At 46.0% G+C, this 23,110-nt stretch overlaps 1 protein-coding gene across 1 annotated transcript in view; it reads right to left on the bottom strand.

The window, feature by feature from the left end:
* MYO7B (myosin VIIB) overlaps positions 1-23,110 on the bottom strand; it is a 545,169-nt gene that overhangs the window by 411,601 nt on the left and 110,458 nt on the right. The gene's annotated exons all lie outside the window — the stretch shown is intronic.

The raw sequence follows: 23,110 nt of genomic DNA, 5'->3' as shown, positions 1-23,110 counted from the left end.
TGGGTGGACCAACAGGCATGTCCTTCATTTTTCTTTGTAACCCCCATGTTTATGGTGAGGCCCAAAAACATTTTGAACTCCTCCAAGGTTAACTCTCTCCACTCAAACGGACGGGAATAGGAAGATTGGGGGTTGTTAACAATAAACTGCTGGGCATACAGATTTGTTTGGTCCACGATGTATTGCAGAAAATCGTTGGGCAAAAATAAATGGAGAAAATCAATAAAAGAAAAATTTTCTGTATTGGCCTGCACACCTGGCTGTGCGGTAAAAGGGGGAATATTTGCTGATCCTGAGTTGGAGGGCAGCCATCTTGGATTGGCAAGAGCATCTGGGAGGTGGATAGTGGCCCTGGCTCTTGGGGGATGTGACACTCCAGTGCTGGTAGAAGGGGGATTAGAAATTGGGAGTGATGCCGCAGCGCTGGTGCTGGGCCTGGACATTCGCTCCTGGGGTGTATCGCTGGTGGCAGTGCTGGTACTGGGCATAGGATCCTGGGGTGTACTGCTGGTGGCAGTGCTGGTACTGGGTCTAGGATCCTGGGGTGTATCCCTTGTGGCTGGCTGGTTTCCAGAGCGCTGTGCCCTTTTGGGAGGGACCCATTCTTCCTCCGAGTCCATCTCCGATCCGCTACTATTAGCGACTTCAAATTCCGAATCGGATTCGGAATTGGAGCTCCCCGGTGCCCTCATTAGACATAGAGATGATCTCAAATGCCTCGTTGCTGCTGAACATCCTTTTTGACATTCTGGCTGTGCGACGGGTGACTGCGGATGATCACTGATGGGTGGCAGGTGACGGATAGGTGGCAGGTGACGGATAGGTGGCAGGTGACGGTCACTGATGGGGTGACAGGTGACGATCACTGATGGGGTGACAGGTGACGATCACTGATGGGGTGACAGGTGACGCTGATTGATGGGGTGACAGGTGACGATGACTGATGGGGTGACAGGTGACGATGACTGATGGGGTGACAGGTGACGGGCGCTGGTCACCGATGGGTGACAGGTGTACCGCTGGCGATACTGATGGCAGTCTCTGGTGACAGGTGCACTTTGTAGGTAGCGATTTTTGGGCAGTGATGGTGACAGGTGACTGTTGGGTGACAGGTGCAATTGGGGGGGACTGATGACACTTTTTTTTTTCTGATTTTCACTGACAGGTACACAGATCAGTAACTCACTGTTTCTGGCTCTCCTCTCCTCACACTGGAAACGGTGTGTGAGGGTAGAAGAGCTAGTAACAGTGAGTTACTGCTCTTTGTTTACATTTGTGATGGGCTGTGAATGGCCTCACAGCCCATAACATGATAATCAGCCACTGTCATTGGCTGTTTTACACTGTCAGTGACTAGCTGTGTTCCTAGGGAACACATAGCCACAGACATGACCGCGCTGCTCGCTCCCGATCGCGCATGCGCGGTCATTTTCTGCCGCCCTCTATTGTGATCGGCTGTGTCAATGGAACACAGCCGATCACGTGGGAAACAGCCATGCCTATCGGCTGTTTCCCCCCTGCCGGTGACGGGGGGTGTCCCTGGTACACGCCGACACCGGCAGTGCAGGGCAGCGCGCACGCGGTCGCGCGCCTGCCCAGGATAATGGTCGCTCCGCTCCGCCGTCATATGACGGCGGGCGGGCGGCAAGCGGTTAAGCTCACTAACAGACGCAGATTCCATATCTTGATATCCGTAGGGTATTGCTGCCCCCTACAGGAGTAGGACACTAGGCAGAAAAAAAAGTTCTGGCTACACCTATGGGCAGTCCCAGGGGGTATACCCTCTCTCTCCCTGCTATAGGATGTCAGTTGTGTAACAAAGCAGTGTCAGAGAAACCATACCAACCCAACTCAAAATAGAGGGGCGGGTACTGCGTCTGTCAATGAGCTTAAGAGAAAAGGATTTTACGGTAAGTCAAAAATCCAGTTTTCTCTGTCGCTCATTGACAGACGCAGATTCCATATCTTGATATCCGTAGGGACGTCCCAAAGCAGTGCCATAAATGAGGGGTGGGATAACAGAAGAAACCAATCCAGAAGGCCAAACAAGAGCCAACCAGAAAGAACAGAGGACTCTTCGAAACAGGATGAGACCCACCTGAAAAAAACAGAACCCCCGAGGTAGACCAAGGGTCCCCTCAAACAGCAGCCAGCAAAACCTTGCGGCCAAAAGAGGCATCTGCCGATGCCATCACATCAAGCTTATAAAACTTTGTAAAGGTATAAACAGATGACCAGGTAGCCGCCTTGCAAACCTGAAGCACCAACGCCTGATGGCGGAAAGCCCAGGAAGCACTAAGAGCCCGATTAGAGTGCGCCTTAACAGGAACTGAGGAACCTGACCGTTAATAGAATAAGCCTGCACCACCGTCTGCCTGATCCATCTGGAAACAGTCGCGGCAGACACAGGTAACCCTTTTCTAGGGCCATCCGTGATCACAAAAAGTGAATCAGACTTACGAAAGGAGTCAGTAGTAGCCAAGTACACCCGGATTGCCCGAACCACATCCAAGGAGTGCAACGCAAACTCCCGAGGATGACTGGGCTTAGGACACAGGGAAGGTAACACAATATCCTCATTCAAGTGAAAACCGGAAACTACCTTAGGAAGGAAGGACGGATCCGGACGAAGAACCACCTTACCCTATGAACCACCAGATAGGGGGAACGACAGGACAATGCAGCCAGTTCCGACACCCTGCGCGCAGAAGTGATATCCACCAAAAAGGCCACCTTCTGGGACAAGGTAAGCAGGGGAATCTCCCTAATATTTTCAAAGAAAGGTTTCTGGAGAACCGACAACACTAAATTAAGGTCCCAGGGCGGTAAGGGAGAGCGCACCGGAGGAACCAGGTGCCACACCCCCTGGATGAAATTCCGCACCAGGGAATGAATGGCCAGTGGCCTCTAGAAGAAAACCGCCAAGTCCGAAACCTGACCCTTGATAGTGTTCAAGGCCAGCTTCTGCTCAACCCCCCGTTGAAGGAAGGCCAAGACCCGAGCCACCGAGTAAGAGCGTGGAGGAACCCCGAGGGACTCACACTACACAATATAAGACTTCCACGTATGATGATAGATCTTTCTAGAAGTCGCTTTCCTCGCTTTAATCAGAGTAGGAATAACTGAAGCAGACAACCCCCTGTCCTTCTGCACCTGGCTCTCAACAGCCAAGCCGTCAAAGCCAGCGACCGTAAAGCAGGATGGAAGATCGGCCCCTGAGACAGCAGATCCTCCCTGAGAGGAAGCCGCTGTAACGCTCCTGCGTTTTCTGAAACAAGATGGATTTGCAGCTGCAGAAAAACTCCACTCAGTAGTCATGTAGAGATACGTTGAAATACCAATTCCAACTCCCAAGACTCATCACTGTGGTCTGTCTGATTCAGCATACAAATATACACACTCAATAAGATGTTCCTGGAGTGATAGATGTATATAGCAGTATAGTGGTGATGAGTTGAAGAGACAGGTATGAACAGTGACAAATAGGTGAACAGCACTTGAGAGAAATGTTCATGAGAGTATAGATGGTAACAGGTAGGATGCAGATAGGTTAGCAATCATGTATGGTAGTAGGTGGTAGGACAGCAGATGACATACAGGAGAGACTAACCCAGTGCAAGGATAGATGTTAGTAGGCTCAAGAGCTAGCAATCTAAAACAACAGTGCAGATGATAGTTACAGTCCTTAATATGCAGTGCTAGATAGTGTAAGCTTAGTAGGAAGGTTATGGAGGATTCCCCTGCGGGGTACTTATCACTAATAGCAAGCAGTAGTAGAGAGGTTCGGTATGAGCGAGTGATCCGACAGCGAGGTAAGCTTGTAAGCATATGAGCTTCAAGGCAGGTTGAACGAACATGTGAGTGAGAACGTCGGCGGTTGAAATAGCCGCTCTGCGGCGCTCAGTGATGACAGCATCGGTCTTAAAGGTGTATGCGCACTCACCAGAAGAGAATGGTGGGACGCATACACTGAATTGGAAAGTGGAATAAGGGTACCAGAGGTACCAGAACATTACAGTACCCCCCCCTTAAGGCCGGCTCCGGAAGGCCTCTAGAACTGGTTTTTCCGGGTATTTCGTGTGAAAATTGCGAATCAGCCTAGGGGCATGTATATCAGAGGTATCCAGCCAGGTGTCGTCTTGGGGCCCATAGTTCTTCCATCGTACTAGATATTGGAGTCTTCTTCTGTGGATACGAGAATCCAGAATCTCCTTTATCTCATATTCTTCTCCGCCTTCAACTTGTACAGGAGGTGGAGGTGGGATGGTAGGCCTTATTCCTTGGTCAGGAACATGGGGCTTCAGTAGCGACACATGGAAGATGGGATGTATCTTGAGGTCTGTTGGTAATGTGAGCTGTACTGCAGCTTTTCCAATAAGTTTCCTGATTGGGAAGGGTCCCAAGAATAGAGGCCCAAGCTTTTTGCTAGGGATCTTTAATCTTAAGTTTTTTGTTGATAGCCAAACGAGGTCCCCAATAGCATACTGAGGAGAAGGTCTTCTACGAAGGTCATAGTACTTTTTTTGTTGACTATGAGCGTGTGAGATGGTAGTATTAAGTAAACCCAGAGAGTCTTTTATTTGGGTAAGATAGTCTGAGGCTACTGGGTTACTTGATGGAAGGATGCGTGGTGGAAGAATAGTGGGATGAAACCCATAGTTCAAGTAGAACGGACTCTGTTTGGTCGTACTGTGGGTTGCGTTGTTGTAGGCAAATTCTGCCAGAGGGAGAAGATCCACCCAATCATCCTGTAGGTATGATGTATAGCAACGTAAATATTGCTCGATGCACTGGTTGACTCTTTCAGTCTGTCCGTTGGTCTGAGGATGGTAGGGAGAAGTGAGCTTTCGCTCAATTTGTAGTATGTGGCATAGTTCTTGCCAAAACTTGGAGATGAATTGTGATCCACGGTCAGACAAAAGAGTTTTTGGAATACCATGTAACTTAAAGACATGTTTCATCAGTAGTTCCGCTGTTTGTTTGGACGAAGGTAGTCTGCGAATAGCAACGAAATGTGCCATCTTTGTCAGATGGTCCACTGACACTAAAATGGTATTAAATCCTTTGGAAGGTGGTAGTTCCACTATAAAGTCCAAGGACACAACTTCCCATGGAGTCTGGGTTATTGGTAGACTGCATAGTAGACCGGATGGTTTTGTAGTGTCAATTTTGGACCTGGCACAGACGTTGCATGAAGAGACAAATTTTTGTTTAGATGTCTTCATATCAGGCCACCAAAACTGCCTGGTAAGCAAATTAAGGGTCTTTGTCATACCCATATGTCCTGCCATAGGCACATCATGTGACAATTCCAAGATCTTGGTGCGCATAGTAGGGGGTATGTAGAGTTTGTCGTTGTAGTAGAGGAAGCCTTCTGCATCAGCAATTAGTTGTGGTGGAGGTGAATCCAAACCTATACTGTGCAGAATCTCTTCCTTCAAGGAACGGACAACCCCAATAATACGCTTGTAGGGTATTATAGGAACGGAAGGGATTTCGGAGCAATTATCTTCAGTTAATCGTGATAGCGCATCCGCTTTTTTATTCTTGTCTGCAGGTGTGTAGGTTACTAGGAAGTTAAATCTTAGGAAGAATAGTGACCATCGTACCAGCCGGTGGGAGAGGGTTTTGTTAGTCTGAAGATATTGAAGATTTTTATGATCTGTATATATGAGTATTGGTAATCGGGTGCCTTCAAGTAGATGTCGCCAATTCTCCAGAGCCAGTTTTATAGCAAGCAGTTCCTTTTCACCCACTGGGTAATTCACCTCTGGGCTGCTTAGAGATTTAGAGAAGAAGGCGACTGGATGGAGTGGTGAAGTATTCGTTGGTCGTTGGGAGAGTACTGCTCCTATTGCCATATTTGACGCATCTACTTCCAGAATGTATTGGAGGGATGGGTCTGGATGGCGTAGTATGGGAGCAGAGGTAAAGCTTGTTTTTAACAAGCGAAAAGCTTCATTTGCTTCATCTGACCATTTAAATGGTTTCTTAATACTTGTGAGTTGTGTGAGAGGTCTCACAATGGCAGAGAAGTTCTTGATGAACTTCCTATAGAAGTTTGAAAATCCAAGGAATCGCTGTAGTGCTTTGCGGGTGGTTGGTATAGGCCAATCCTGAATACAGGATATTTTACTCATATCCATCTTGATTCCTGTTTTGGATATGGTGTATCCTAGGAATAATACTTCCTCTTTATGAAATAAGCATTTTTTTAGTTTCACGTATAGATTGTGTGTGAGTAATCTGGATAACACAAGTCTTACATGTTTTATATGTTCAGACAAGGATCGTGAATAAATAAGTATATCGTCCAGATATACCACAACACAGACATCAAGTAAGTCTCTAAGGATATCGTTTATGAATCGTTGGAAGGCTGCGGGAGCGTTACATAGCCCAAATGGCATTAAAAGATATTCGAACAATCCGTATCTGGTTCTGAATGCTGTCTTCCACTCATCTCCATCACGGATTCGGATTAGATTGTATGCCCCTTTCAGGTCCAATTTTGAAAAGTAGGTAGCTCCACGCACTTGTTCAATGAGTTCAGGGATAAGCGGCAAAGGATAACGATCTTTTACTGTAATGGCGTTCAATTGCCTATAGTCGATAATAGGCCTGAGACTTGAGTCTTTATTGGGGACAAAAAAAAGTCCTGCAGCTGTGGAAGAAGTGGAAGGTCTAATAAAACCTTTTGTCAAATTCTCATCCAAGTATTCCTTGAGATGGGAAAGTTCATCCTGCGAAAGAGGATAAACATGACCAAAAAGGCAATTTAGAATTAGGGAGTAGATCAATAGTGCAATCATAATCCCTATGGGGAGGCAGTATATGAGCATTTTTCTCAAGAAAAACTTCGGACAGATCCTGATAGCATAGTGGTGCAATCTCATCTGACACCACAGACAGGATCTTTCCATAAGACGGGAGGTTACACGTACTCTCGCAATAGTAAGAGAGGAAGGTTAGGGTCCGTTTCTTCCAATCTATGGTTGGTTGATGTGTGTGTAACCAGGGAAGTCCCAAAACAATGGGAAAGTGGGGCGAAGACAATAGGTCGAAGGTAGTGGTCTCCGTATGAGACTCGTTAGTGGTGACTAGGAGTGCTTGTGTCTGATTAGTGATTGGGCCAGAAGATAACGGAATACCGTTAATAAGACTCACAGAGACAGGCTTAGGTTTTAAAAAAATAATAGCTTTATTTAAAGTAGCAAAACGTATATCGATATAATTTCCGCAAGATCCTGTGTCGATCATGGCCTTAGTGGTAATCCTAGTCTGGTCCCACTGCAATGTCAAACGAACAAAAAGATAAGGGTTAGTAAATGAAGTTGTCAATCCCCTAGGAGGACATGTGAACACTCACCCTCTTTTTTGCGGACAAGGGGACAGACGCTTATCATGTGATCTGGGGATGCGCAGTACAAGCAAAGATTACTGGATCGTCTCCTGGCTCTTTCAGCAGTTGATAAAGGTGGGCGTATGGTTCCTACCTCCATAGGAGTAGGGTCAACGGCCGAAATCCGAGAAGGACTGGACAATGGCATTCCCATTTTTTCAGCCTTTCTTTCTCGCAGCCTCCTGTCTATGTTGATACTGAGTTGTATCAAAGCATCCAGGGTGTCCGGTAAATCCGCTCGGGCGAGCTCGTCTTTAACGGCTTCTGATAGGCCGAGTCTAAATTGAGTTCTCAGAGATGTATCATTCCACCCTGAATCAAGGGTCCATCTTTTGAACTCTGCTACAAAGTCTTCTACAGGTCTCCTACCTTGTTTCAAGGACCTCAATTGAATATCGGCAGTACTCTGCCTATTGGGGTCATCATATAGACTAGCGAGTTCCGCTAGGAATAAAGCATAGGAGTTGAGAAGCTGATCATTTTTTTCAAAAAGAGAGTCTGCCCAGGCCCGTGGATCACCCGTTAGGTATGAAATAATAGTACAGACTTTGATATGATCAGTAAGGTAGGTACGAGGTTTTAGCAAGAAAAGTAACTGACAGGCGTTTTTGAATTCACAAAATTTTTTGTGATCACCTGTAAACACTAGAGGAGGATTTATTTTGGGTTCAGGGGGCTGAGCAGCGGCAAGTTGTGATAGACGGGTTACCTGCTGCTTCAGAGCCTGATTGTCTTCTTTTAATTCAGTAAGAGCGTGTATTAACGCAGTCACCATTTTGGGTTCGTTCAATCTGTAACGCTCCTGCGTTTTCTGAAACAAGATGGATTTGCAGCTGCAGAAAAACTCCACTCAGTAGTCATGTAGAGATACGTTGAAATACCAATTCCAACTCCCAAGACTCATCACTGTGGTCTGTCTGATTCAGCATACAAATATACACACTCAATAAGATGTTCCTGGAGTGATAGATGTATATAGCAGTATAGTGGTGATGAGTTGAAGAGACAGGTATGAACAGTGACAAATAGGTGAACAGCAAGTGTTCATGAGAGTATAGATGGTAACAGGTAGGATGCAGATAGGTTAGCAATCATGTATGGTAGTAGGTGGTAGGACAGCAGATGACATACAGGAGAGACTAACCCAGTGCAAGGATAGATGTTAGTAGGCTCAAGAGCTAGCAATCTAAAACAACAGTGCAGATGATAGTTACAGTCCTTAATATGCAGTGCTAGATAGTGTAAGCTTAGTAGAAAGGTTAGTAGGAAGCAGTAGTAGAGAGGTTCGGTATGAGCGAGTGATCCGGTAGCGGGATACAGGGATCAGCAGCAAGGTACGCTTGTAAGCATATGAGCTTCAAGGCAGGTTGAACGAACATGTGAGTGAGAACGTCGGCGGTTGAAATAGCCGCTCTGCGGCGCTCAGTGATGACAGCATCGGTCTTAAAGGTGTATGCGCACTCACCAGAAGAGAATGGTGGGACGCATACACTGAATTGGAAAGTGGAATAAGGGTACCAGAGGTACCAGAACATTACAGCCGCCAAGGAGCGTCTGCGACCAGCCTGACTAAGTCGGCGTACCAGGCCCGACGAGGCCAGTCTGGAGCCACGAGAATGACCGGAATTCCTTCCGCCTCTATCCTGCTGTAAGATTCCGGTACCTCCGGTACCCTTAATCACCACTTTCCTCTGTAATGCGTCCCACCTTTCTCTTCAGGTGGTACGCATATACCTTTAAGAACGATGATGTCACTGCTGAGCGCCGCAGAGCGGCTATTTCAACCGCGGGCGGTCTCACTCACATTGTTCGTTCAACCTGCCTTGCTATCCACATGCTTTCAAGCCTGTCTCTCGATCGTAACCTCCAGCTATTCCCTTTACCTGGAGCAGACCGGAACCTCGCTACTGATCCCTGTATTTCGCTACCCGATCATTCCTTATCTACTGGACCTCTCTAAACTACTAACATAACAAATGATAAGTACCCCGCAGGGGAACCCTCCATAACCTTATTGCACTATCTACCTATGCACATTAAGGACTGTTACTACCTATCCATACTATCCTATCATCTGCACTGTTACATAGATTGCTAGCTCTTGAGCGTACTACCATCTATCATCTGCACTGCTGCTTAGATTGCTAGCTCTCCTGTCTACTACTATCTATCCTTGCACTGGGTTACTCTATCCTGTATTTGTCATCTGCTGTCCTCACCACCTGTTAGCATACTCGATATTAACCTATCTGCATTCCTAAATACCCTCTTGAACTCTCCTATACAAACCTATCAGGTGATTACCATCCTTGTCACTGTTCACACCTGTCCCTTCAGCACATCACCTTCATACTATCATATACATCCTATCACTCCAGGAACATCTCATTGAGTGTGTATATATCTGTATGTTGAAGCTGACAGGCCCACGGTGATGAGTCCTGGAGAGTTGGATCTGGTATTCAACACATCTCTACATGATTACTGAGTGGAGATTTTGCAGCTGCAAATCCAGCCTATACTAAAAACGCAGGAGCGTTACAGATTGAACGAACCAAAAAAAATGGATTCAGCAGAATTACCCACTCAAGTAACACAATTAACACAATTAACACAACAAGTAAAAGCGTTAATACTTGCTCTGACTGACGTACAAGAAAAGAATCAGACTCTGACACAGCAGGTAACCCAGCTCTCACGGCTTACTGCTGTTCAGCCTCCTGAACCTAAAATAAACTCTCCTCTAGTGTTTACAGGTGATCGGAAAAAATTTTGTGAATTCAAAAACGCATGTCAATTGCTTTTTTTGTTAAAACCTCATACATACCCCACTGATCAAATAAATGTCTGTACCGTTATTTCATACTTGACGGGTGATCCACGGGCCTGGGCAGACTCTCTCTTTGAGAATAATGATCAGATTCTCAACACCTATTCTTTATTCCTAGCGGAACTCGCTAGTTTATACAATGACCCCAATAGGCAGAGTACTGCTGATATTCAGTTGAGGGCCTTAAAACAAGGAAGGAGACCTGTAGAAGACTTTGTATCTGAGTTCAAAAGATGGACCCTTGATTCAGGGTGGAATGACACATCTTTGCGAACTCAATTCAGACTCGGGTTATCGGAAGCTGTTAAAGACGAGCTCGCCCGAGCGGATTTACCTGGCACCTTGGAGGCCTTGATACAACTTAGTATCAACATCGACAGACGACTGCGAGAAAGAAAGGCTGAAAAGATGGGAATGCCATTGTCTAGTCCTTCTCAGATTTCGGCCGTTGACCCTACTCCCATGGATGTAGGAACCATACGCCCACCTTTAACGACTACTGAACGAGCTAGAAGAACATCCAGAAATCTCTGCATGTACTGCGCATCCTCAGATCATTTGATAAGCACCTGTCCCCTTGTCCGCAAAAAAGAGGGTGAGTGTTCACATGTCTTGCTGGGAGGATTAACGACTTCCTTTTCTAACCCCTATCTTTTTGTTCATTTAATATTACAGTGGGACCAAACTAGGATCACCACCAAGGCTATGGTCGACACTGGATCTTGTGGAAACTATATTGATACACGCTTTGTTACCTTAAATAAAATACCTATAATTTCAAAATCTAAGCCTGTTTCTGTTAGTTTCATTAATGGTATTCCACTGTCTTCTGGTCCAATCACCAACCAGACACAGGCACTCCTTGCCACTACCAACGAATCACATGTGGAGACCATCACCTTTGACATACTATCCTCACCCCATTTTCCTATTATTTTGGGACTTCCCTGGTTACACACACACCAACCAATCATAGATTGGAAAAAACGGACTTTGGTTTTCCCTTCTCACTATTGTGAGAATACGTGTAACCTCCCATCTTATGGGAAGATTCTGTCTGTGGTGTCAGATGAAATTGCACCACTATGCTATCAGGATCTGTCCGAAGTGTTCCTTGAGAAAAATGCTCAAGTGTTGCCTCCCCATAGGGATTACGATTGCACTATCGATCTACTCCCTAACAGCAAATTGCCTTTTCGGGCATGTTTATCCCCTTTCACAGGATGAACTTTCTCATCTCAAGGAATACTTGGATGAGAATTTGACAAAGGGTTTCATTAGACCCTCTACTTCTTCCACTGCTGCAGGACTTTTCTTTGTCCGCAATAAGGATTCCAGTCTCAGGCCTATTATCGATTATAGGCAATTAAACACGATTACGATAAAGGATTGCTATCCTTTGCCGCTCATCCCTGAACTTATTGAACAGGTGCGTGGGGCTACTTATTTCACCAAATTAGACCTGAAAGGGGCATACAACCTAATCCGAATCCGTGACGGGGATGAGTGGAAAACAGCATTCAGAACCAGATACGGACTATTCGAATACCTTGTGATGCCATTCGGGCTATGTAATGCTCCCGCAGCTTTCCAAAGATTCATAAACGACATCTTTAGAGACTTACTTGATGTCTGTGTTGTAGTATACCTAGACGATATACTTATTTATTCTTGATCTATGCCTGAACACATAAAACATGTAAGACTTGTGTTGTCCAGACTGCTCTCACACAGACTATATGTGAAATTAAAAAAATGTCTATTTCATAAAGAAGAAATATTATTTCTAGGATACTTCATATCCAAAACTGGAATTAAGATGGATATGAGTAAGATATCCTGTATTCTAGACTGGCCTATACCAACGACTCGTAAGGCCCTACAGCGATTCCTTGGATTCTCGAACTTCTATAGGAAGTTCATCAAGAACTTTTCCGCTATTGTGAGACCTCTCACACAATTGACAAGTATAAAAAAAACATTCAAATGGTCAGAAGAAGCAAATCAAGCTTTCTGCTTGTTAAAATCAAGCTTCACTTCTGCTCCCATACTAAGCCATCCAGACCCATCCCTCCAATATATTCTAGAGGTAGATGCGTCAAATATGGCAGTAGGAGCAGTTCTCTCCCAACGTGCAACAAACACTTCATCACTCCACCCAGTTGCTTTCTTTTCAAGATCACTAAGCAGCCCAGAGGTGAATTACCCAGTGGGTGAAAAAGAGTTGCTTGCCATAAAACTGGCACTGGAGAATTGGCGACATCTGCTCGAAGGTACCCAGTTACCAATACTCATATATACAGATCATAAAAACCTTCAATACCTCCAGACTAACAAGACTCTCTCTCACCGGCAGGTACGATGGTCACTATTCTTTTTAAGATTTAATTTCCTAGTGACCTACACGCCTGCAGACAAAAATAAAAAAGCGGATGCACTATCATGATTAACCGAAGATAACTGCGCCGAAATCTCTTCCATTCCCATAATACCCTATGAACGCATTATTGGTGTTGTCCGTTCCTTGAAGGAAGAGATTTTGCACAGTATAAGAATGGATTCACCTCCACCACAAATAAGTACTGATGCAGAAGGCTTCCTCTATTACAATGACAAACTCTACATACCCCCTACTATGCGCACCAAGATCCTGGAGTTATCGCATGATGTGCCCATGGCAGGACATATGGGTATGACGAAAACCTTTAATTTGCTCACCAGGCAGTTTTGGTGGCCTGATATGAAGACGTCTGTAAAAAAATTTGTTTCTTCATGTAACATCTGTGCAAGGTCCAAAATTGACACTACAAAACCATCTGGACTACTTTGTAGTCTACCAATACCCCAGGTTCCATGGGAAGTTGTGTCCTTAGATTTCATAGTAGAACTACCACCCTCTAAAGGATTTAATACCATCCTAGTGTTAGTGGACCACTTGACAAAGATGGCACATTTCATTGCTATCCGTAGACTACCTTCATCTAAACAAACAGCGGAACTACTGATGAAACATGTGTTTAAGTTGCATGGAATTCCAAAAACTCTTTTGTCCGACCGTGGTTCACAATTCATCTCTAAATTTTGGCAAGCACTTTGTCAAATTTTACGCATTGAGCGAAAGCTCACTTCTCCCTACCATCCTCAGACCAACGGACAGACTGAAAGAGTCAACCAGTGCATTGAGCAATATCTACGTTGCTACACATCATACTTGGAGGATGATTGGGTGGATCTCCTTCCTCTAGCAGAATTTGCTTACAACAATGCAACCCACAGTACTACGAAGCAAAGTCCGTTCTACTTGAACTATGGGTTTCATCCCACTCTTCTTCCACCACGCATCCTGCCATCGAGTAACCCAGTAGCCTCGGATTACCTTACCTAAATAAAAGACTCTTTGGGTTTACTCAATACCACTATATCACACGCTCACAGTCAACAAAAAAAATACTACTACCTTCGTAGAAGACCTTCTCCTCAGTATGCTATTGGGGACCTTGTTTGGCTATCGACAAAGAACTTAAGATTAAAAATCCCTAGCAAGAAGCTTGGACCTTTATTTTTGGGACCCTTCCCAATTAAAAAACTTATCGGAAAAGCTGCAGTACAGCTCACCCTACCAGCAGATCTCAAGATCCATCCCATCTTCCATGTGTCTCTACTGAAGCCCCATGTTCCTAACCAAGGAATAAGGCCTACCATCTTGCCTCCACCTCCAATACAAGTTGAAGGCGGAGAAGAGTATGAGATCAAAGAAATTTTGGATTCTCGCATCCATAGAGGAAGACTCCAGTATCTCATAAGATGGAAGAACTATGGACCCCAAGACGACACATGGCTAGATACCTCTGATATTCATGCGCCTAGACTTATACGGAACTTTCACTCGAAACACCCAGAGAAACCTGTCCTATAGGCCTTCCGGAGCCGGCCTTAAGGGGGGGGGGGGGTACTGTAAGATTCCGGTACCTCCGGTACCCTTAATCACCACTTTCCTCTGTAATGCGTCCCACCTTTCTCTTCAGGTGGTACGCATATACCTTTAAGAACGATGATGTCACTGCTGAGCGCCGCAGAGCGGCTATTTCAACCGCCGGCGGTCTCACTCACATTGTTCGTTCAACCTGCCTTGCTATCCACATGCTTTCAAGCCTGTCTCTCGATCGGAAACCTCCAGCTATTCCCTTTACCTGGAGCAGACCGGAACCTCGCTACTGATCCCTGTATCTCGCTACCGGATCATTCCTTATCTACTGGACCTCTCTAAACTACTAACATTACAAGTGATAAGTACCCCGCAGGGGAACCCTCCATAACCTTATTGCACTATCTACCTATGCACATTAAGGACTGTTACTACCTATCCATACTATCCTATCATCTGCACTGTTAAAATAGATTGCTAGCTCTTGAGCGTACTACCATCTATCATCTGCACTGCTGCTTAGATTGCTAGCTCTCCTGTCTACTACTATCTATCCTTGCACTGGGTTACTCTATCCTCTATTTGTCATCTGCTGTCCTCACCACCTGTTAGCATACTCGATATTAACCTATCTGCATTCCTAAATACCATCTTGAACTCTCCTATACAAGCCTATCAAGTGATTACCATCCTTGTCACTGTTTACACCTGTCCCTTCAGCACATCACCTTCATACTATCATATACATCCTATCACTCCAGGAACATCTCATTGAGTGTGTATATATCTGTATGTTGAAGCTGACAGGCCCACGGTGATGAGTCCTGGAGAGTTGGATCTGGTATTCAACACATCTCTACATGACTACTGAGTGGAGATTTTGCAGCTGCAAATCCAGCCTATACTAAAAACGCAGGAGAGTTACACCTGCGAAGAAGTTTCGGCAGCAACTTGAGAGGAGGAAAGGCATACAGCAGCTGATACTGCCCCCCTCGGGGCAACCAGTGCGTCTGTGGCATCCGCCAGAGGATCTCGGGAGCGAGCTATAAACCTCTGCACCTTCCTGTTGAGCCGAGATGCCAACAGATCCACATCCGGGGTGCCCCAACGAAGGCACAACTGGTGAAACACCTCTGGATGAAGAGACCATTCCCCTTGATCCAAGGTCTGACGGCTGAGAAAATCCGCCTGCCAATTTTCCACGCCTGGAATGTGAACCGTGGAGAGAGCCGGAACAAAACGTTCCGCCCAACGAAGGATGCTGGCCACTTCCACGGCCGCCAGAACACTCTTGGTGCCCCCCTGGTGATTGACATAAGCCACGGCCATGGCATTGTCCGACTGAATCCGCACTGGACAGCCCAGAAGACGCTCGGTCCAGTGAACCAGGCAAAGCCTGATCGCTCTCAGTTCCAATACATTTATAGGCAACCTGGATTCTTCCAGGGACCAGAATCCCTGAGCAGAAAACCTGCCGAGAACCCCTCCCCACCCGGATAGACTGGCATCCGTGGTGACAATCGTCCAATAGATCAGAAGAAATGACCTCCCCTGACTGAACATCGGAGACCGAAGCCACCAAACCAGGGACTCCCTGGTCCGCTCGCTCAGCCGGATCGGATTGTCCAGAGAATCGGGATTCCGGTTCCATTTGAGAAGGATCTCCTTTTGGAGGGTCCTCGTATGAAACTGAGCAAAAGGTACTGCCTCGAATAACGCCACCATTAGTCCCAGAACCCTCATGCATGTCCAACGAGACGACCAGTTGGCGGACAGCAACAGCTGAGTCGCTGATTGTATTTTCTGGAGTTTTTCCGCAGGGAGAAACACCTTGGGCAAGGACGCATCCAAAGTCAGACCCAGATAGTCCAGTCTCCTGGAGGGAACCAGGGGTGACTTCTGCGGGTTCACAAGCCATCCAGAACTCTTCCAAAGAGGTCATGGCGATCTCCAAATTTGACCACACAGCCTGCGGAGACTCCGCACGGAGGAGGAGGTCGTCCAGGTAGCCCAGGACCGATATGCCCCGTTGCCGCAACAGTGCCAGATCTGGAGCCAAAACCTTTGTGAATACCCGAGGAGCAGAGGCGAGACCAAAGGGTAACGCCAAAAACTGATAATGGTCCTCTCCCACAGCAAAGCGCAGAAAACGTTGGTGTTCTGCGTAAATGGGAATGTGAAGGTAGGCATCCTTGATGTCTATGGAGGCCAGAAAGTCTCCCTGATGCAGGGAAGCCACCACCGTGTGAATGGACTCCATCTTGAATTTTTGCACCCGGAAAAAACAATTGAGAGCCTTTAAGTCCAAAATTGGACGCACCTTGCCCTCCTTCCTGGGCACCGTGAACAGATTTGGGTAAAACCCCCCGAAAACGTTCCCCGCAGGGAACTGGAACTATTACTCCCTGTTGTTCCAAGTCCAGTACTGCCCCCAACAGAGCCCTTAGTCCATCCAGGAACAGTCGCACATTGGAAGGGAAGAACCTTATCGGTGGAACTGACCGAAACTCGATCTTGTATCCCGACCATATGACCTCATGAACCCATTTGTCTTGAATCCTGGAGAGCCACGGGTCCGGGAACCGGCAAAGACGTCTCCCCACCCCTGACATGGGTGGGGGCGCACCTTCAGGCCGAAGCGGACTTGTCCTCAGGTCTGGAGGAACCGGATTCCTGCTTACCAGACCAGGGTCTCTTGGAAACCCCCCCAAGGGGGCCTTGAATGGCTTCGCCTTGTCGCCCGCCCCGGAGGAATGAAAAAACTTCTTGTGGGCCTAAAAGGAGGGTCCCCGCCTGCGACGAGGTTCCTTACCCTTGGCAGCCTGTGGGAGTAAGGTGCTCTTGCCCCCAGTGAGACCTTTGATAATATCATCTAAGGTAACACCAAACAGGCGAACCCCCTGAAAAGGGAGATCAGTCAAGGCTTTTTTAGAAGCCTGATCCGCCGACCAGCACTTCAACCATAGCATGCGCCGGAGGACCACCACCGAAAACGACAAACGTCCCAGCAGTGGAGCTGTATCCAGTGTGGCGTCAAAAACAAACTGCAGCCCCTGCACCATCTGGTCCAGCAACTCCGCCACGGCAGGGGGGAGGCTTCTCCCCTCCAGGTCATGGCGTAAAAACAACTTGGCCCATTCCGTCAATGTTTGTGAAACCAGAGCAATGGTAAACACTGGTCTGAAAGCCGACCCCGCCAGGGAGAACATAGTGCGGGACACAGACTCCGCCCTACAATCAACCGGATCCCTAAAGGACGGGGAATCCTCCACCGGGATCACAGTAGCCTTATTTAGCCTGGAGACCGGCGGATCCACCGAAGGCGGCACCGTCAATTTCTTAAGGAGGGACTCTTCAAACGGGTAGCGCCTAGCAATCCGTTTTGGCATCCCAGGGGGGCGTTTCGGACGGACCCACTCTTTTTTAATGATATTGTCAAAGCATGTGGGAAAAGGAAAAACCTTTGTCACTCTGGTAGGCTTGCGAGTGCCAAAGGCGACCTGCGTACCAGTCGCAGTTGCATCCTCCAGCTTCAGGGTCTCCCGGACAGACGCCTTCAGCGCGTCCACCAGCGCCTTGTCTTGCGCGACAGCGGAGGCAGAAAGGTCATCCTCACTATCAGAGAAGACGGGGCATGAGACAGCAGCTCCAGAGGGGAGACCTGGGTCAGCAGCGACTGGCTCAGAATCAGAATCTGAGGCATCAGACGAGACAGGGGTAGGCGGAGGTCGTTTTTTAGCCCCCCGCCCCTGAAAGGCCACCTCCACCCGGGAAACAAAGGACTCCAGGACTGCCGAAAGTGCATCAATGGTGAGCTGGGAACCAGAGGGCCCTGCGGCCACCTCGAGGGGATCAGGTGGGGACACATGTGCAGCAGGATCCATGGTACACCAGAGGAACCCGTCAGCAAACTTTGACAAAACGAAAAAAATTTTTCTAAATGTCTCCCAGCGCTACAGCGCCCCCCCCCCCCCCCCAGTGGCCAGGCAGCGTGCCTAAAGACCCCCCGCAGAGAGAGAAATGAGAGAGTCCCAAAGGCTCACCACCCACGAAAACTGCACCACAAGTATCCCAGATGTCTGCTCAGCAGCGCTGTCTGCACGAAAAGAAAGGCGTGTGGAGCGATGTGCCCGGGTCTAGGGAGGGCTCCACCCCCTCACACGCCTCCAGGAACTCCCACTGAAGCCCAGCTCTGAGGGAAAGAACGAGCTGGGTGTACCAAGATGGCCGTCGCTATGTACAACACGAGGAGGCTACAGGAAAATGGCAGCCCCGCGCGCTGCGGCGGAAAAGGGGGTCCCCCCTCCAAACTGACTGACGATCGATCAGCAGGTAGGCCCTGGGGAGCCAGGAGGGAAGCCCCCCCCCCGCACAACGGCCGCCCGCACCATCGGGACCCCCCGCCCCCTCAGCGGCCTGCATGAACAGCCAGCCACCCCACACATAGCGACAGATACCCCCCCCCAGGGGGGAGGGTTAGAGGATGGGGGGGGGAGAGGGGCACCACAGGTGGGGGGTGCACAGGAGAACAGAGGGGAACCCAGAGAAATGGAGGTCCGACCATCCCAGGGAGGGGCCCGCATCCACCCCAGAGCCTGACATGAGGAAAAGGGGGGGGAACATTTACTCACCATACCGGAACAGTGCGGGCGCCACTCCTGACAAAACCCCTCGCCGCTCAGTGGGGGGGGGGATGTCGGGCAAAAGGAACGCTGTGACTCGGTCGCAGACCGGTCGTATGGCGACCTGGCGGCATGTTTAACCCGCAGGCCAGTCCCCGTCCAGTGGGACTATGTCGTGGCCGACCCAGCGTGGAGCTAGGGCCTGCACGCGCTCGTAGGCCGGCTGGGGTGACCACTGGATCTCAACATCCAGCCCGTCGCCCAGATCCGGCATAATTGCTTGTAGATCTCACAGGAACAAACCAGAGAAAAAAAGCTAGCTAAAAAAAGAATTATCTAAAAAAGCTTGCCAGAACCAGAGATCCCAGCAAGGAACTTAGGTCCTTACTCCTGACTAGGCAGAAAAAAAACTGACATCCTATAGCAGGGAGAGAGAGGTCTTTAGCAGCCAAAGGCTGGAACCCATTAGATCCCGGCCTCTCTCCTTGGGGAACTTTCCTCTTACCTAGGACCATTCAGAGATCTCCCAGGATGTCCTTATTTAGGATCTGTAGAGGACACCAGGACCTATTTGCCCACAGGATTCATCTATATACCCGCTCTATACCCCTGTGTAGGGTGGATATCTCTGGTGAGTGCGCTATTCACTAGAGAGGTCACCTAGCACCTCACTGCCCACCACGGGGTCACCCACTACAGTTTGCTATAGGAAGACTGTCACCTGCTATCAATATTGAACTTTGTCTATCACTTATATTTATTTATTGCCACTGCACTTTTATATAGGCACCAATCACTAATATTGGACTCTTCATCACTTGTTATATATTTTTAATTGCTTGCATATATTTTTTAATCTGTTCCATTGTTACCTCACCTTTTTATTTTGGGTGTTTTGGTATGCACAGAGCACTTTAATTTGTTCACAGTTATATACTGTATGATTTATATTTTTCATATAGCTTATGTTTTGAATAATTTGTGAAACCATCCATGCACATATCACTTTAAATATTGGTATTTATTCATATTTACACTCATTTGTTCACACCGCATTAGTTGTACCACTTTTCCATTTACCTTTTAATAGTTACACTTCCATCTCATTTATATGCACACGTCACTTTTATTCACCTACTAGGTACATTTGTCTAATAGTGCAAAATATTTACTTGTGACATTTTTGCCACATTACGTTTTTTGGTTCATACTATATAGCTGTACCTACAGTGCCCTTTCCCTTACTGGACTTACAGTGCACTATATATATATATATATTTATTCAGCATATCAGCACTTTATTAGCACCCTACTATATTTTCCTTATTAGGCAGCGCCATCACCCTACCCTCCTTTCTATTTACCATATAGTCTTTTTGACTATAGTATAGGGAGGCTGCAGCCTAATACCTCTAGATATTTATTTATTTATATATTTATATATTTATTCATTTATCCATCTATTATTAATTTTTTATCCAAATAGACCATAAGCGCGGAGTTTTAACATATATATGCTAGAATGAAACAGCAGAAAGCGACCGGCCTAAGGAGGATAACTAGGAGAATTCCTATACTGCACACAAAGACATAAGCCTCAGCTCTCAGCACTCTCTTCTGCCCTAATATTAACTCACTCTCTCCTTGGTGATTTGGAAGAATCACAAGGAGATACTAAAATGATTCAGTTTCTAGAAAAGGTTCAGAGAGTTTTAGGGCTAGTTCAGGAGGTGCCCCCCCCCCCCCCCACCGCTTCCCAGTCGTTTTTCACGCTACCAACTATTCCGGTCCACTCTCCTCTCAGGCAGGAAGTCAAGTGAGGGCAAGATGGCCCTCGCTCGACTCTATGGCCTTGGAGGACCAAGCTCTCCGTCCCCGTTAGCTCACGCCCAGAAGCGAACGCATTCGCAAGTCACACCCACATATGTAAACGGTGTTCAAACCACACATGTGAGGTATCGCAGTGATCATTAGAGCAAGAGCAATAATTTGAGCCCTAGACCTCCTCTGCAACATTAAACTGGTAACCTGTACAAATTTTTAAAATGTTGCCTATGGGGATTTACCATTGGAAGTACCAATGTTTGTCGCCTTTCTACGAATATATAGAAAAAAAACTGGGCTAACTTTACTGTTCTTATTTTTTTAATTCAAAAAAGTGTATTTTTTCCCAAAAACTTACGTTTGTAAGACCGCTTCGCAAATACAGTGTGATAAAAAATATTGCAACGATCTCCATTTTATTCTCTAGGGTCTCCGTTAAAAGAAATATATATACTGTTTGGGGGTTCTAAGTAATTTTTTGCAAAAATAAAATTATTTTAACTTGTAAACAACAAGTGTCAGAAAAAGGCCAGGTCCAGAAGTGGTTAAAAAAAAAAAGAGGGGGAGAGGATAACTCTGGCGTCGTGAGATTTTGGTAAAGAAATAGGTAAAATTATGAAGTAGTAAGAATTACTGAGATTAAGTAACCATGATTGAACTACAGTTTTCCAAGTGTTATATACATGCCCTTGAAAAAGATGCTATGGTTTATTGGTAGGAAGGTTTGTTTGGTTACATTCTTAAAGTAATTGCCTTTTGGATATTTGATTTTATTGTTACATTGTTTATATTCATTACTGTTTTTATCTGCTTATGATATACATGTATTGCAAAGTTAAGAAACTATGTTCTGAGGTAGAATCTGTGCTTAAGTAAGGTGAAAGGTTCTGTTCTGGGACTCCTTGGTTTAACTTGGGTCCAGAGGGTAAGGAACTGAAGGTGTTTTGCCTCAGGTCACTTCTGAATCCAATCTGAGTTTGGGAGCTCTCTTTCTGATTTGTTGAATTCTGCTGCAATTTTGGTCTTGAGAAAGATTTTCAATTGAATATATATGTCTAGTAATTAAAACTGTTGCTAGAAAACACTTTATTTCTGCATACTTAATGGTCTTATGGACTTATGTTTGGATTCTTAAAATCGCAGAATATTATTTTTAACATCTCTAATGGTTAAGAAAGACTTTATCTAGTAGTTTAGATGATTCTGTGGTTATTCATGCTGACTGGAGAAGTATCTGCCCCTTATTCATGCCTCTATCCGGTTGTTCTATTTGAAGAAATCTGCCAAGCCATCATTTTGGAGACACTTCTCTGCCTTTTCATAAGCTGGAGCTTGAAATAGACTCCTGTTGGAAAAGGTAGTAGGAATGCCTAGAGGAAGAGCCATGAGGCCAACCCAAGGCCTGAAAGTTCCAGTGAATGCCACAAGAAAGAGATCTGAGGTTCCAGCCTGAAGACCCGAAGGATGATTTCTTTGCAACATCAGTTCCAGTCTGTTTGTGGATGCCAAGTTCTGTACATACTGAGAGGCGAGTCTTTATGGGATAGTGGATCTCTCCTGGCTGTATAGGTAGGTACAGAATACTTGGAGGTATTTTAGAAGTTCAGAAAATGAACTTCAGGAGTGAAAAGATGCGTACAATCTAAAAAAATTATGGGATTTTGCAAGGCTCAATGAAAGAGAGACTTTTTTTTTTTTTTTTTTGCTAAAGGCTATTTTATTAAATTAACCACTTCCATACAGAGCAGTTACACCCCCTTCCTGCCCAGACCAATTTTCAGCTTTCAGTGCTCTCACACTTTGAATGATAATTACTCAGTCATGCAACGCTGTACCCAATCAAATTTTTTGTCTTTTTTCACACAAATAGAGCTTTCTTTTGGGAGTATTCTTTGGTAAAAAATAACCCAAATTAGTGGTTATTATTTAGTCTGTGTGAAAGTTATAGAGTCTACAAGCTATGGTGCCAATCATTGAAAATTGATCACACCTAATCACACCTGATGTACCTCATTTCTTGAGGCCCTGAAATGTCAGGACAGTACAAATACCCCCCAAATGACCCCTTTTTGGAAAGTAGACAGTCCAAGGTATTTAGTAAGAGGCATGGTGAGTTTTTTGAAGTTGTAATTTCTTCCCACAATTCTTGGGAAAATTAAGAAATAATTTTTTTTTTTTTTTTTTTACACAAAATTGTCATAATAACAAGTTTTTTCTCAAAAAAAGTATTTCTTTACCAGGCTATGCTTCAGTTATGCCCGCAACGAAAATACCTTTTCAATAACAGAAAACTTTACAGCTATACCTATGGTCAATTGTGCATAACACATTTTTATTGTTGGTAAATTAATGCAGCATTTCCACAAATAAGTCAAAAAATAACTTTCTAGTCAAAATGAAATCTGCTTTGTATGGTATGATATGAATTACCGTACCCTTCAGAATGAATAGCAAATCTTGGTTTTTAATGACCAGGTCATACTTTTTCTTCACAGTTGGTCTGTGTA

The sequence above is a fragment of the Pelophylax lessonae genome, assembly GCF_965119305.1.
Source record: "Pelophylax lessonae genome assembly, chromosome: 3".
Lineage (NCBI taxonomy): Eukaryota > Metazoa > Chordata > Amphibia > Anura > Ranidae > Pelophylax > Pelophylax lessonae.
The sequence above is the reverse complement of the archived record's forward strand: the minus strand, read 5'-3'. Positions and strand labels throughout refer to the sequence as shown.